The 16,548-nt window shown below is 42.0% G+C and overlaps 1 long non-coding RNA gene across 2 annotated transcripts in view; it reads right to left on the reverse strand.

Moving 5' to 3' along the window:
* LOC132593708 (uncharacterized) overlaps positions 1 to 16,339 on the reverse strand; it is a 395,759-nt gene extending 379,420 nt beyond the window's left edge. Inside the window, exon 1 of one of the 2 annotated variants that reach the window (XR_009559490.1) lies at positions 15,944 to 16,339. This is a non-coding gene — a long non-coding RNA (uncharacterized lncRNA). Of the gene's footprint in view, positions 1 to 14,701; positions 14,933 to 15,943 lie in introns of those variants that run through there. The other variant, XR_009559491.1, reaches the window with a different exon arrangement.
* Between the last annotated feature and the right edge of the window lie 209 nt (positions 16,340 to 16,548).

Below are 16,548 nucleotides of genomic sequence, written 5' to 3' on the forward strand. Positions count from 1 at the left end.
AGCTCAGTGCTTTGTGACCACCTAGAGGGGTGGGATAGGGAGGGTGGGAGGGAGATGCAAGAGGGAGGAGATGTGGGGATATATGTATACGTATAGCTGATTCGCTTTGTTATAAAGCAGAAACTAACACACCATTGTAAAGCAATTATACTCCAATAAAAATGTTAAAATTAAAAAAAATTTTTTTTAAAGATGTGGCACATATATACAATGGAATATTACTCAGCCATAAAAAATTATAGCATGAATAATTATTTTATAAGATCCTTTAGATCATATACAAAACATGTTTATAAAAATTATATACGTTATATTTATGTGCTCTGTACTTGATCTACTATAATAATCTACTTTTAATAAATGTCTCTTTAAATTAAAAAAAAAAGAAAAGAAAGAGAAGACTATGGTTGAGTCTACAGTTTGAGTGCCTCTCCCTGGTTGACTGGATAGATTATAGTTCTATCCCTAGAATCTTTCTGTGAAAGAACAAGGGTACAGAATCCTCTCTCTCGTTCCTGGTAGTTAACTTCATTCTCCTTCTGGAGAAAATCCCACCCTTCAAAATCTCTCAAATATCCCTTGTTCAATGAAGTTTTCCTTAAAGCCCCTGGGAAGAATGAATTCTTCTGTAACTATGCTAGTATATAGCACTTTGCACATGACATTAAAACACTTAAGACTTTGCATAATAGTTTGTGTGTGTTCCTATTCTAATAATTAATCATCACTGTTTCTGTGCTTCCAAAGTGCCTTCTATGTACATGTTGGTGTTACATAACTCGCTGTGCTGTCTGTGATTTTTCTGCTTCCACATCTGTCTCTTTTCCTCCCTCTTCCATCTACCCTCACAAGGGGATCTTGTTGAGACCAGGACAGAGATTGTAGTTAATTTATCTTGGCATCTGCCGTTCGGTCAGCAAGCAAAGCCTTCCAAGAGACTAAATGTTGTCACTGCCCTTGGGGTAGGAAGGGCAGTCAACGGAACCCCAGCCTGTGTCTAGTCTACCTGACTTCTGCTAACCAGTTCTAGATCAAACTTCAGTACTTGTTGCCTTTGCTCCTCCCCCTTATGACCCTTGGAGAAAAATGCCTTCTTGCTTCTGGTTACAGAGTAGTATCTATAACCACTTTGTAAGTGTCACCCTTGAAATCTCCTTCTTAAGAACTGTGATTGGTATATGTCTTCTGACTTGGGCCATACTCTCCTGATCAAAGCACTCTGTGTTCTTTGTTGCTTCTCGTCTTGTTTCCTTCGGCTGCTCCACCAGGGTCTGTTTCTAAGCCTACTTTTAGGATCTGCCTGCTAGAATACCCAGCTTTTTGCTTCCTGTCTTTTCACGTTTCCTTAATCGACCACAGGACTCAAAGAATCTATAGTCTATTCTCACTTCTTTTTTATTACTCTTATAAATGTTTTCAGCTCTAAGAGTCAATAAGCATTTCACAACTTTATCCCACCTTATTCTCTCTCCAGAGCATCTGCCCTCACCTGCAAAAGAACTATCTCTTACCTTCATAATAGCCTCATTCATACATTTATGGTGTAAATTTGCATGTTAGGGGAAAAAAATCTCTTAACTGCTTCCTTTAAGCATTTTATTTATTTATTTTTGTATTCTTATAGTTTTTGCTTTTTATTTATTTATTCTTTACATCTTTATTGGAGGATAATTGCTTTACAATGGTGTGTTAATTTCTGCTTTATAACAAAGTGAATCAGTTATACATATACATATGTTCCCACATCTCTTCCCTCTTGCGTCTCCCTCCCTCCCACCCTCCCTAGCCCACCCCTCCAGGCGGTCACAAAGCACTGAGCTGATCTCCCTGTGCTATGCGGCTGCTTCCCACTAGCTCTCTACCTTACGTTTGGTAGTGTATATATGTCCCTGCCTCTCTCTCGCTTAAGCATTTTAAAATACATTAGATTCTACATTGACAATTCCACCATTCTTCCTAGATTCTTCTCATGGTAGGAGCAGGGAGTTTGGAATCAAAGAAATACAAGTGGACCCCCAGCTTTGTGATCTTGGTTTTAAGATATTTATCATTGAGGCACCTTCAGTGCCTCAGTAAACTTGGAGTAAAAACAGCCAACTATCATGGTGTTCTGAAGGCTCAACAAGATTATATGATACATGGTAGGCACTCAATAAATGAAAACTATTTTTAGTAAAGAAAAAGCAAATCTCTACTTATGGGATGGGGATATTCAATTTGTGTTCATAGGAAGTCTGACGGGGAAAAAAAAGATATTTAAAATCAGTTTCATCATACTGGCCTCCAAATCCAACACCTTCAACAACATTTGTCTGAATGTGAGATGCTTTACTTTTCATTTTTGTAAAAAACTTCTGCATATGAAGAGACTATTTGGACCATTTTATGAAAGACCAGGGAACCTAGAATGAACTATTTGCTGAAACTGTCTGCATCTCTGAGCCCTGCACATTGCTGTGTCTCTGTAAATAGTGGTGTTGCCATCACTTCTGCCTAGAGCAAAGATTTAACTGCTCCATAAAGATGGCAGGGCCAAATAAAAGCTATTTCATTAATTCAGAAAATAGATTACTTTTGAGCCAAATCTCTGCCATCCTGATGAGAGACCGAGCTTGAAAATACAGCCACAGATCTGCTACACACTCACAGTGCTTGCTACCCAGTTACAGACACAAAGAAAACACCATCGGGCTTCCCTGGTGGCGCAGTGGTTGGGAGTCCGCCTGCCGATGCAGGGCACACGGGTTCGTGCCCCGGTCCGGGAAGATCCCACATGCCGCGGAACGGCTGGGCCCGTGAGCCATAGCCGCTGAGCCTGCGCGTCCAGAGCCTGTGCTCCGCAACGGGAGAGGCCACAACAGTGAGAGGCCCGCGTACCGCAAAACAACAACAACAACAAAAAAAACACCATTGATTTTATAATCAATAAAATGAATACTGAGGGTCAATAAAATTAGAATGGTGACAAAGGTCACATACAGGTTCCCCAACTTCTTGTTTGATTCTATCGTGTTCAAGCATTTAAACTCAATAGTTCCCACAAAGAGCACTAAGGTGAAGATGAAGAGACCCCCTACTGAAGGAGGGCGTTGGCAATCTTGAACCTTATTGGCTGTCCACCAACGGAAAAGATTCTGACAATACTACACCCTAAAGTGTACCTATTCAAAGTGTCTTATAATTCACATCTACTCCCTGCCCACCTCTCATACTATATCTGTTGTACAGACTAAACCCTGGACAGATACTTTCAAAAACCCTCCCTGAGTGAGAGCTTCTCATCCATTCATTTATTCATTCACTCATCAATATTCATTAAGAGCTTCCTATGGACCAGATACTAAGCTAAAGCTGTGGATACAATGAAGAATAAGAAAGACACTGTCCCCGTCCTCCAATAGGGGCAATGGCATCACCTTACAATAGAGTGCTAGGAGTCGGTAAGCACGGAGGGCTCACCAATGAGGTATCTGAGAAAGCCTAATGTTTTCACTGAAACCTGAAGAATGAACAGAAGGTAGCCAAGTGAAAGGGGAGAGTTGAGAGATGAGGCTGGAGGTAAGAAGAAACCAGGATTTATAACTCATGCTAAAGCCTTTAAACTTTATAATAGAAGTAATGGGGGGAAGGTCACTGGAGAATTGGGGTGGGGGCAGTCTGATAAGAATATTGTTCTAGGGACTTCCCTGGTGTCTCAGCGGTTGAGAATCCGCCTGCCAATGCAGGGGACACGGGTTCGAGCCCTGGTCCGGGAAGATCCCACATGCTGCAGAGCAACGAAGCCCGTGTGCCACAGCTACTGAGCCTGTGTTCTAGGGCCCACGAGCCACAACTACTGAGCCCACATGCCACAACTACTGAAGCCCGTGCGCCTAGAGCCCGTGCTCCGCAACAAGAGAAGCCCGCGCACCACAACGAAGAGCAGCCCCCACTCGCCGCAACTAGAGAAAGCCCGCGTGCAGCAACAGACTCAACACAGCCAAAAAAAAAAAAGAATATTGTTCTACTTTTTTATTATATTTTCTGATTTTCTCATCATAAACATGTATATTGATTTTACAACAAGAAAGTCAGTAAGGAGTAAATTTAAGTTTGAATTAATAAAAAGAAAGATAAAATAATAGTAAGAAAGTAAGGCTGAGCCAGAAATCTCTTGGTATTTTTTTAAATGTATATTATCATAGTCTTACTGGAGACAGACCATAAGTTTAGCTCTGAACTTATAAGAAACCAATGAAAAGCAGGAAAATCCACTAGTTTCTTAAGGCACAAGATCCATGAACAAGAAGGCCAGAATGGCTAGAAAGGAAAAAGTGTGGAGAAAAAAGAAGGAAAGGAACTAGAAGAGTAGGTGGTAGGTAGATGGTGTGGGTCACTGTTAAGGACTCCGGATTTTATGCTGAGTGAGAGAGAAAGTTTTGTGCGGTTTTGAGCTGTCCAGCAAAGTGACCTGATTTACAGGTTAACAGTTCACTTTGGCATCTCTGTGGGGGATGGACTATCTTGGAGAGCAGGAGAGTCAAGAGTAGAAATAAGGATACCAGTCCGAAAACTACTGCAGTAGATCAAGAGAGAATGCCAGTGGCTCAGTGTAAGATGGCAGCGGTAAAGATAGGGAAATGTGGTGGGACTTAGGAAAGATGGAGTTGATAGGGTTTACTGATGGATGGGTACGGGTGAGAGAGAAAGGGGAATCCAGGATGGCTTCTAGTTTTTTTGTTTGTTTTCTTCTAGGGAATGGGTATATCATTTACTGAGAGAGGAAAAACTGGGAGGATTTGGCAGGGGATAGATTTGGGGAGAGGTAGGAGATCAAAAGCTCTGTTCTGGACATGTTAAATTTGAGATGCCTTTTGCACATTTGTCTGTTAAAAAAGGCTTATTAACAAAGACAAGTCCTTATTTCATGGCATGTCAGGAAGTATGGCAAAGTGAAGGAATTTGGTAAGAAAGTTGAAGAAATACCTTGATGCTAAAAGGCTCTTTTCTAAGTACAAAAGTTTTCTGAATACCATAGCCATTAGCTTTATTTGCCAGAACTTGGCAATCCTGTCTCAGAATTCTGGGTTTTTCAGATCTGAGAAGCTTCTGCAGGGCCCCTAATAGGGTTCCTTCTCTGCCCCCTTCTTCACTCATGTTCATTCAGATCATTCTAGAAATGTTTTCTCTCCCTCACTTCCTGCAGCCCTCCTATACCATCCTATGCTCAGCCCTGGAAACGTTTCCTTTGAGGACTAGGGATTCAGTTTTGACTCTCAGGGTAACGTTGGTGCTAAGACATTACTCCTACTCTCAGGAAGGAGGATCAGACCTTTGGGAAGTAATCCTGAAATAGTTATCTCTGGGCCCTGCCCAACTATCACCTGGCCAAACAGGTTGCCTCTCAGGAATTCTCAGGCGCTGAACCAAGCCCTTTTCACGGATCAGAATTATAGGGTTGGGTTTTTCTATGAGACTCAAACAAGATAATGATTAGAAAAGCAATTTTAATGAACTGTGATGTTATGTCTCCTCTATTTGAACCCAGAATGGCTCAAGAACCCCAGGTTCTTTATTCCTTCAGCATTATTAACAATGTGCCAATCACCAATATGTTTCAAAGATGTTTTATTATAGAAAACTCACAGACCAATAGGAGAGACATTCGTAAGATATACTTGCAAAAAGAAGTGCGTATCGAAGTGCACAGAAACCCAGAGGATGGGGTAGCTCCCTCCTCCTGGGAAGGAGGTGACAAAGAGGCAATGTACCCTACAGGGTGTGAAGAAGAGCCATTAAAGAATTTTAAATATGATCAGTTTGAATGTTAGGAAATATAGTGGCAGCAAGAAAAGAGAATAGATTGGAAAAGGGTGAGAAGGGAGACCAGGTAGAGGCTATTATAACATTCCATGAGAGAGATGGTGATGATGTCTGAACTAAAACAATTATCCCAGGGGTGGACGGGAGAAGATGGATTCTTGAGATATTTACATGGTAAAAAGAATTTTTAAAGACCACTTCCTGCCTATATTCTGCCTACTTAAATATTCAGAAAAGGGGGAGAAACCATGGACGATGAGAAAGATTCTGGCTCGAATATGATCTTGGCTATAGCTTTCAAGATGCAATGTATACATTCAATGCTTTAGTTTGAGTTTTCCATAGATATTTAGCCCTGCTTTCTCCCAATGCAAATCCGTTTTCCTTTACTGAATTTCTTCAAATGACATAATGAGGGAGACTCCAAACAAGTCCAGCAGAAAAGACTTTTCCTGAGAAGAACGGCCAATAATACCATAATGTCAAAACTGTCCAGGAAGATTGAGATGTGTCTCCTGGATGGTTGCTTAAGTGAGATATCACCTGCAAACTGCAAAGAGTGCCTGGTACTTCAGAGCTACTCAATAAATGTTAACTATTTTGCCATTAAGGTTTAGTCATCAGCACTGATCACAGGCTTTCTCTAGATGGTTAATTAATCACCAAGTATTTCAAGCAATATGTATTTATTGAATACGTGCACAGCTCTCTGCAGGCATTACTCTCTGCCACGTAGTTTGCCTGGAGTTGATCCCTGGCCCACAAAAATACTCTTTGGAAACATAGCGTAAAACAATAGGGAGGGAATCAGCCTAGGAATTGGGAGAACTGGTTTGCAGCACAAGGCGGGCATGACGTTAACCCACTGCACTCACTTTACATTTGAGGAAACTGGTAGCGCTCCCTGCCTTATTCACTTGGTTAGAGGCGGAGCCAGCCCTAGAAGTAGGGGCTCCTGACTCCTTGACCAGTGCCTTTTCCAAGACACCTCATACACATGAGACCCAATCACCCTGGAAGGCTACCACGTGGTCTAACTTACTTCCCTGCACAGGTGATACTACTGTGATAAGTTACTCCTGAAAACCTCAAACAATTCCTTAAAATTAGGTCAAGCGGGTCAGATAGACCAGCTCAGTATAAACTCATGCCTGCTAATTCACAGGCAGAGGCTGCCATGCCTTCGGACACTGCGTACATATCAGAAACTGGAGATAAGTGACAGTTTGGATTCATTGTGATTCGGCGGTTTATTTTCACAAACATATTTTTCTAGATTTCCACCTAAAAGACGAAAGTAACCGAATATATCAGTACACACACACACACACACACACACACACACACACACACACCCCTTAAGCTTTATAGGTAAAGCCAGTAGAATTCACCGTTTTCTACCAAGAGTTCCATTGTTATTCGGCTAGTTAAAATGAGCTTTAAGCTCTCCAAGAAATTCATCTGTGTTTTGAGTCTGCTAGGTACACATTTGAACAACCCCAATATTGAGATACATTATATATGAACACAGAACTTCTGCATCTTTAGCATTTCTGAATTTGTAGCCTTGAAAACTAAATTAAGAAAATGGAATTTATTAGCCATGTTCAAACCCATTAATTAATTAGTATTCACTATCTCTTTTGCAAGTAAGCAATTTTATCTCCATTTGGGGGATGAAGATGACGAAATGAAATCAAAGTCAAAAGAACTATACTGGCTCACCTGAGATTTAGCTCCAAATAAAACTCAAGATCTAATGATTATTCGGCTAATATTTTGGTCGCTGACATCATGGTACTAATCTGAAAGAATCCGTATGAGTAAGTGCCCTTACTGTTTCTCTCCCTTTGTTCCCCACAGTGACCCTCAACCCTTGATTTTGAGCAGTACTACAAACAGTAAGGTACATCCAAAAGCATAACTTCCAAAGTCATTTGTATCTTTGAAGCAAACACCTGGTGTGATCTCCAATGTTTATTTCCAATCCAAAAGCCACTATATTAAACTTTAATATTCTTTCATATTTTCATCATCATTTACCAAATCATTTTAATCACCAAAATACTGCAAATGTTAAAGTACTACTCTATCTTTTTTAACCTAATTTCCTCTGAGTTTTTAGCTCAATGAAAAGAATTCTTAGATTACTTACATTAAGGTCTTTACTTTTTCAGAAATAGCCTTTTATATGAGCAACAGTCATTTAAAGATTTTAATGTAAGACTCTTGAAAGAAAATTAATGTTTCAACAAGAAACTATAAAAAAATAGAAGGATTAATTTAACTGGAAGTTAAATGTTTTCTAACTTACCACTTATATTTTGATTTTTGTACTTGATATTATTTATCATTTTCAAGGTGTTCACCAGTATTAATAAACTTTTACAGTTCCAATTAAAATAAGGATTACCACTCTCATGATAAGAAAACTGAAGCAGAGAATTATATTCAGTATACTCATATCTAGAACACTCCACGCAATACAGGTAAATTACCAACATACTCTTATTTTTCCTTTCTTTGAGAATTAAGCACTAAATATCAAACATTTAATAAATGCAATATAATGAATCAAGGGCTTGAAAGAGTTAATTCTGCTACAGAATGATGCCTAACCTCAATAAAGAACTAGCCCAAGCCCTTGAAGGTTCAGATTCAGGATTTAATTGGCTTGATTGTGCATTAGGATGTGAAATAGGATAGCAAAAAAAAAAAAAAAAAAAAAAAAAGCTTTCTTAAAATAAATATTAAAGAACTGGGAAAAGAAGGAAAAAGAATCATCAGATCCCCAAATTAAATATCTGAGAAGCAACTGCCTATGCGACCGCCTTTGCCCAATTTCTGTTTCACAGTAGAATGCAACATAAAATGCCATTTCATGTATAGATAGGTGTATAAGGAGGTTTGGTCCCAAGCCCATCAGTTCACACACCCATGTGAATAAAAGGCGGCCCAAGTCAACATCCTGGTGAAGGCACTGAGGGGGAACTGAGCAGTCTAAGCCAGAGAATAGAGTCTTCGAGAGGAGCGTATGGCAAAGCATAGGCGCTTTGGCCCCTGGGACCGAAGCCTAACGTAACCACAGGAAGGAGAACATAAAGAAAGATAAGTCTGGGAAAATCCATGGTGATTAAATCTTGACTTCTGCCACGAATGCTTATGAGGAAAATAAATCATGTGAGATATTCCTGGTTTAAGAAAAAGACTGCAGGTTCTGGAAACAAGCTTATCTGAATTCTAATCTGGATTCCAAAATGTGTTAGCGGTGTGACCCTGGTCAGGTTACATAACTCTCCAGAGTTTTCTCATCTCTAAAATGAAGAAAAATTAACACTTACCTTGATGGGTTCTGGTGAGAATATATGAAATAACGTGCTGTAAAAGAGCCTGGCAGGACGTTCAACATATAGTAAACCAGACTACATGTCAGTTCCCTTTTCTTCCCGCCTTCCCTTCGTCTTAAAGATCAGGGGACACAACAGACAACCTCTCTTACAATCCAACAATTCTGTCATCTCCCAGGCAATTCAGATTTTTGAGTTCCCTTAATCTCTTGATCCACCTATACAAGTATATTTCCTAACTAGAGACATTGTAAAACTGCAGAATTATTTGTCCTAGTTTGTTTGACTTCTTTTGATGTTCTAAAAAGTCCTTGATAACCACGTTTATGTGTGTCTGCATTCCAACTTTAAAGTAAGGCCATTCTCATATCTCAGCAGCTATGCCTACAATCATTTGTCATCTCTCTCTCTCCCCTTACATACATACACACACACACACACACACACACACACACTCTTTAGAAAGGGAAGCAAACATGATCAAAATAAAATTATCAAGGGAGGGCAGCTCATTCCCCTTCTTTCCAGATCCAGAAAACTTCAAAAACCTAGAGAGTTCCTGAAGGTTTGAGACTGTGCTTAGGCAGTGTCAGAGGTACGGTTCAGATCAGTAACCTCAGGCCACCTTAAGCCCACCCTAGATGAACATGACACCTGCAATCTGGTCTTCTCCATGCCTGTGGCCTGACCTCCGGACACCAGAGGGAGGCTTGTGCTCAGCAAGGACACTAGTCGAAGACATTTAGCTTCTTAGAAGAGTGGAACGTTCAGAAGAAAGAAACAGACAAAAATTGAGTAAAGTCTCTTCATTTAAGCCCTCACCTGAAAGGTTTTAAAGAGTAACTAACAAAGCAAGCAAATAGCAGAGTATATGCATCTGTCCACAGGGTTGACTCAGCGGCACTAAAGTCTGAGAGGAGAGGGAGGAAAGAGAAGGGAAGAGAGTGATGGAGGAAGAGGACAGAGAGAAGAGGAGGGAAAGGAAGAGAGAATGAAAGCTTAATCACAAAGCTCATTTTCTTTAAAGCTGTAGGAATCACTAGGATTGATGCCAACAAACCCAGGTCCTCAGCAAAGCATGAAATTGTTATTACTCTACAGGTGGAGAAACTGTGGCTCTGCTCCTGAGGACTAGGTCCTCCACAAAAGCCCAAGGAATCTGTCACGTCAAGCTTAGCAGCCCTTCTGACCCAGGCCCAGAGGCACAATCTCAATTCCTCCCAGGTGGCCCCTGAGTGACTCTTCCCAGCTAGACTCTGCGGCAACGTATATGCACAAAGAAACCTGTTCATCCCTGAGGCTCAGGGGATCATTAAAACCACCTTGGGATAAAAAGCAGTTGAGATATTGCTGAGTCTCAGCTGGCTGGTTTTATAAAAGCTGCCTTTCAGAAGAAGCCGGAGTATCTAGAAAAACTCTTGAGATGTTCATAAACATCAGTTAACTGTGGTCTTCAGGAAACGGGAGTTTGATTAAAGCTAGTTGCAATGCAGTGCAATTATCTATTTTCATGGCTATGTATTTTTTCCCTCCCCATAGCTAAGACCTTTTCTCTTCTAATGCTTTTTTTCTTACAAAATACGTTCAAGCAAATGTTCTCGTTTTTAGGGTTTTAATTTTAAATATGGAATCCATGCATCTGCAATGTACATGCAAACTACTGGGAACTAAAACATCGTGCACATACATAAAACATAACATTACATTGCTGCAGACTAGCATGAACTCCAAAGGGCCAATCCTGATGTGAGACCTGAGTCACTCTCCTGCCTCTGTCTCCTACCAATGTCGTCAGGTACAGAACAAATGATTTTTGTGAAAGCTTAGTTTTCCTAGGATCTCTTAGGCACTTTGAGTGGAGCGGCAGGAGAATGACAGAGAAGGAAAAGCTTGAAAGATGGATCCTTTCCTGGCACACGGGACTGGTTCAGTATCATGAGCAGCATGTCACCAACTCTACGTGATGCGTAGACTCAGCTGCCCACACCTCCTCCTGTCTCACACCCCTGCTCTCACTAGTTTTCCCACAAAAAGCAATAAAACATACGAGGGGCACTGGAGGAGTGCAGGGATGTGTATCTACATTCTGGTCCATAAAAACACAAAAAAAACGAAACACAACAAACAAAAGCCTCGTAGCTCTTTCCCATAATCTCAACATAGCTAGTGTCCTACAGCATCTCCAAAGAGCCTCCTTAATTGAAAGAAAAACTTGTATCAAACTTATAGTCTCAGTCTCTGATTACCAGGGCAAAAAATCCAAATATAGAAGTGTTTCATTTTGTGTTTTTTACCTTGTAGGTATTTCTAAGATTTAGCTTTCATTTTTTAAAAACTACCGTAAAGGAAGAGAGTGCTGAATAATTCCTTTCAAACTTATAATAAACATCCATAAACCACTGAAATTAAAATGGTTTAAACACACACACTCACACACACACACACACACACGTATCTTAGGTGCCTTTTGCGAAATTCTCTAGAATACTCTGCTTTGTCACAAATGGTTATATAAGCAGATAGATTTCTGGAAGAAAAATTGTTGTGTAAGTCAAAATGGAGTTTATAGCATGTGTATCAAAATGCAGTTAGTTGAAGGAAATATTAAACTAAGAAGCACTGTGGAAATAATTTGGGGAGGTGGGGTGGAGTTTCATTCAGAAGCTTGATTTTCTTTTGTTTCCAAAAAGTGAGATGTCATGTCTTGGTATGTGCAGAAATACATCAGGGATGTTTAGATGTAACACATGTAAACCTAATGAAAATTTTCCATTAAAAATTACTTTTGCGGTACTCATGAAGTATTTAAATCGAAGAATCAAATAAACACATATCATGTGAGGTTCTAGTTTCCTAAATATAACTTGGAATCTCTAGTGAGGTGGAAGTTTATAAATAAATAAGTACCAGGTTGAGTCTCCCCACAGAAGTCAGATCTATAAAACTAACCAGAATTCTCTGGCAACGGGGCAAATCATAGGGGGCAAGTCAAATTTCTATCAGCTCCTTTTTACCTTCTATCATGAAAAACTGCACTGATTGATTTTTAGATAAAAGAAAAAGTAGCATGTATCAAAGCAACATTTGGTAGAGTTTACATATACACTTCCTGATAACCTATTGATACTATATTTTATCAGATCACGTGGATATATATTGGAACTGAACTTGACAAATTCTGTTAAGATGGAAAAGTGTCTGAATTATATGCATCTGCCAGGAAGAATAAATGCAAAAACTGAAATATGTTTCAAAATAAACATTTCAGATTGCATATACTTTTCATTTTATAACCACAGGCTTTGCCACCTAACCTTCATTTCGATAAAGATACACAAGTTCTGTCAAGATATTTGTTTCCTTTGGAGCCTGAGAGTTTTTTTAATGTGCCATTTTTTTAATGTCCAGATGGATATTTTAAGGCAAAAACAATTTCCAGGATATAGATGACTTAGCTACCTACAAAGTAATTTTTATGATGTATTAAACCTATGATCCAATCTTTAGGTTCTTCTTACAGATGTATTTCCTTTTTTTAAAAAAATGCAACTGTATGTATACACTACTGAATAACTGTACTTTGGAATAATGATTTCATAGAGATATATTAAATTTAATAACTATTGCTTCTGTGGTAAATAATACCAACAAATAACATTTCCCTCTTTAAACATTTGCCGAATATAATGTTTATGTATTATTCTTTTCTCCTTTGACAAATGTGGAAGCTATTCCAATTTCCATACAAATTCACTGGTATGTTTAAGGGGATGTCATTACAAAGCTATTTAGTTAATTTCTTAGCACCACCCCCCAACAAAAAAAATGAAAGAATGAAAGAAAAGAAAAGTATTTGGAGTCTATAAATATGTTTTAACATGATGTGCTGTGTGATGATATATATGCACACTCAACGTATTATATATTAAGATTAGAGCTTTCCTCGACTCTCTGCTTATTCCACAGAAGTCACTCAGAAGATAATCTATGAATGATCAGTCCCATTTAGTACATACCTTCAGTTTACAAATAAAACTACACACACACACATAACAACGCTTCCCTTAAGCAAATGAGGAAGTCAACCAAAATACTGAGAGGAAAAATAGGACATAAAATTGTCATGTCCCGCGAATGGATTTGTGGAATGAATATATTCTCTGTATCCACACGCTCTGAACACTTTTCTGAGAGAGTGGAGCTTTCTTTGGCAAATATGTTTTTTATAGAATAGTCCTTTTAAAACATTCCATTTTAGGTGACACACTGTTAGGTATTAGACAGATTCCCACTCTTTTTCTGAACAATCTTATTTGCTCATTTGGAAAACAATTTGTGAAAGAATTATTCATTGTTCTTATGCATACATTTTAAAAATAATTCACCACACATGACCAAATTATTTTCAAAGTATATACAGAAAGAGAAGAATACTAAACTTTCCCCTGCCTACATGTGAGAGCTTGTCAGCATTCAACTCCAAGGCCTTTAATCCCAGGCTTTAAATTATTCAGATAACAGTTGATTACTCCATTGCAAGAAGCGTTGAGCTCTGCAAAATCTGAGTAACACAATATTTTCTACATAAAAAAGCCCATCTCAAATAGTAGGCACCTAAGTAAAACACTTTCTGAGACCAAACCGTGCAACCCATTTTTTTGCATTTACTGCATAAACTCTGGTAACTACCACTGTAGTTTCGTACAAAGTAATTCTGCAATCTTGCTTTCATTACCAAGCCATCTAGTTCTACAGCTTAATTTGCTGAAGACACAATCCTCCACCCATACATTTTCTGGGTTTAAAATCTTCTTTGAATCATAACAAGGGAAATAGTTAGTTATGTCACTCAGGAATCCAGAAGTGCACACAAACGAAATTTTAAACTTAAAAGAATACTGCTTTGACATTCACTCCTATTTCTTTAGGAGAATAACTGTCTTATGTCTTTTGACCACCAAGAACCAATATCTGCTGCCTCTGTTCAGTTAGACACATCAGCCATTACAAAAGAGCTTTGCTCACTTGGCTAAATTACAACCTGAGTAATGTAAAACAGACAGAAACACCAAGAACTATTGGCTTCCAACCCCAAATCAAAAGGCGACAAAATTTTGCCATCACAAATGTCTAGCTGAGTTCCAAATGGATTAAATTCATCCATAAAGCTGATGTAGGTAGCATTCCACTTTGATGTACATGTGTCCATATATGCCTGAGCATGTGTTCATAATAAGCCCATAACCAGATAAATGAAAGAAATACAATTAGGTTACAAACATCAAATAAGCTCTGTAAAAATTATCAAAGTTGAACAAAGAACCCACTGATTTTCGTGGTATGGAACATTTTGAACCATTTTCTTCCCTAAAACTACTCATCACATTCTTTCCCTTAAATCCTTGTCTAAGCACGGGAATCATCAATTCCTCTTGATTCTAGCAAGCAAGTTTAGTCTTTTCAGACATCCAGACTGAAACATGATGAAGTAGAGAATCTACAGATTGCATTCACTATCACCAAAAAGTACCACATTTGACTATTGCTCATACCATTTGGAAACCAGTCCTCACATGACTACTGGCCTGACACCTCATCCATCAGCAGGGTGCCCAGAGCAGAGCTGGACCGTCTTCCTTGCGCCATCTCCAGAGTGGAGGCCCAGCTGGGAAACAGGCTTATCTTCCAAGAGCGATTAGATCTTTAAGATCAGGCTTTAGCAATCTGACCTAAAGCCATCCTTCCTCGCAACAAAGTCTCCAAGCTCTTCAGAGGAAGAGACGGGGAGGAAGGCAAACGAGGAGAAATCTAGGTCTCCGTGGCCTGCTTAGAAACTTTGTTGTGTCAGAGAAACTTTGGCCACTGGAGGAAAGTACCCTATGGTTGCTCTGGCTTTAGAAAGATCTGTCCAGGGCTTCTCAATCTTCTTTTCACCCCTCTCTCTCCCTCTCTCCCCTCTTCTCTTGTTTCAGAAGGGGCCGCTGGTCAGCGCTGATTAATAAGTGTTTTTTGTTGTGAAGTGTTGAATAATAGAGGATGGCCGGTGACCCAGTAAAGACTAAAGCTTGCTCTGGTTCATTGTGGCAAGCTGAGAAAGGGGCTTTCGGCCCGGGACCCCGAGCACTGACCCGCACACATCCCGCGGATCGCCTATTCATCCTCACAGCCCTGCAGTCGCCCAGGCTCCCATTGTTCGCCAAGCAACAATGGAGATTTCGCAGGGAAAGTAAAGCTCCTTTCAGATCCCTCTGTGATGTTTTGCATTTAGGGAAACACCGACCTCCACGTTTTTCCCCGACATCTTTCCTCACGGCAGTTAGAGCCGTTGCTTTTCGGGGAAACTTGTGTGAGTTTGGCGCTTGTTCGCCAAACACCAGTGTCCGGGGAGGCGAGACGGGGTGGAAAGAGGAGAGCCCCGGAGATTTTTTTTTTTTTTTTTTTTGAAACGCATTTAGAGGACGGAAGCCGCCTCTAGGGAGACAGGCGAGAGGGGGGAGGGGAGAAGACGTTTCCTCGCCGGGGTACCCCGGGCGGCGGGGGCTTCGGGGCTGAGAGGCGGGCGGGCGGGCCCGCGGCCCCTCCAGGCCGGCCAGCAAGGCGCGCCGTCGCTGCGCCTTCCCCCCTCTCGCCTTTCTTCCCCGCGCCACGCTCCGCGCCTCCGCTCCCGAGAGCCGGGCGGACCCGCAGGCCCCGGCGACCCTCCCTGCCCGGGCGCGCTCCGGGGCCGACGAGGCCGGGCGAGGGCGCGACGGGACAGGGGGCCGGGGCCGCGTCTCCGTCTCCGAGAGACTTACTTCTGCTCTGCTCTCCTGCACCCGGCCCGGGGCCGCCTTCCTAAGCTTCCCGTCGGCTCGGGGCGGGGGCACGGGGCCAGGCCAGGCCGCGCGGAGACTCGCCGGGCCTACTTGGGCCGGAGCCCCTGCCGTCTCCGCCTCGCCTGGGCGGCCCTCGAGCGGGCGGCCGGCCGACCGGCCGGACCCCGACCCCGGGACGGGCCGCGCGAACCCGCCGCCCCCGAAGCCACGGCTGCGTCGAGACCGCGGGCCTCGGCTCGTCGCGAATGCTCGCGCACCGCCCGACGCGTGCAGGCGAGGGTCGGGAGGTCAGCGGGTCAGCCGAGAAACGCCGGAGGAGGGTGGGGAGCTGGCGGCTCCCCGTGGCCAAAGGAGTGGAAAGTCCGCTGGGGGGTCGCGCAGGCCCGGGGGAGGCAGAGGGCGCGGGCTCGCGGGACCCGAGCCGAGGGCGGGGAGGGGGCGCCGCGTGGGGCTGCGCGAGGCCGGCCTCCCGGGACAGGCCGGGTCCCCGCCCTCGCGGCCGCCGGGACCTGCCACGCTCGGGTTCCGCGTCCCCGCACGCCCCGGCGCGCGCCTGGGCGCGGGGCGAGGGCGAGGGCGAGGGC

Source organism: Globicephala melas, chromosome 17 (genome assembly GCF_963455315.2).
Source record: "Globicephala melas chromosome 17, mGloMel1.2, whole genome shotgun sequence".
Lineage (NCBI taxonomy): Eukaryota > Metazoa > Chordata > Mammalia > Artiodactyla > Delphinidae > Globicephala > Globicephala melas.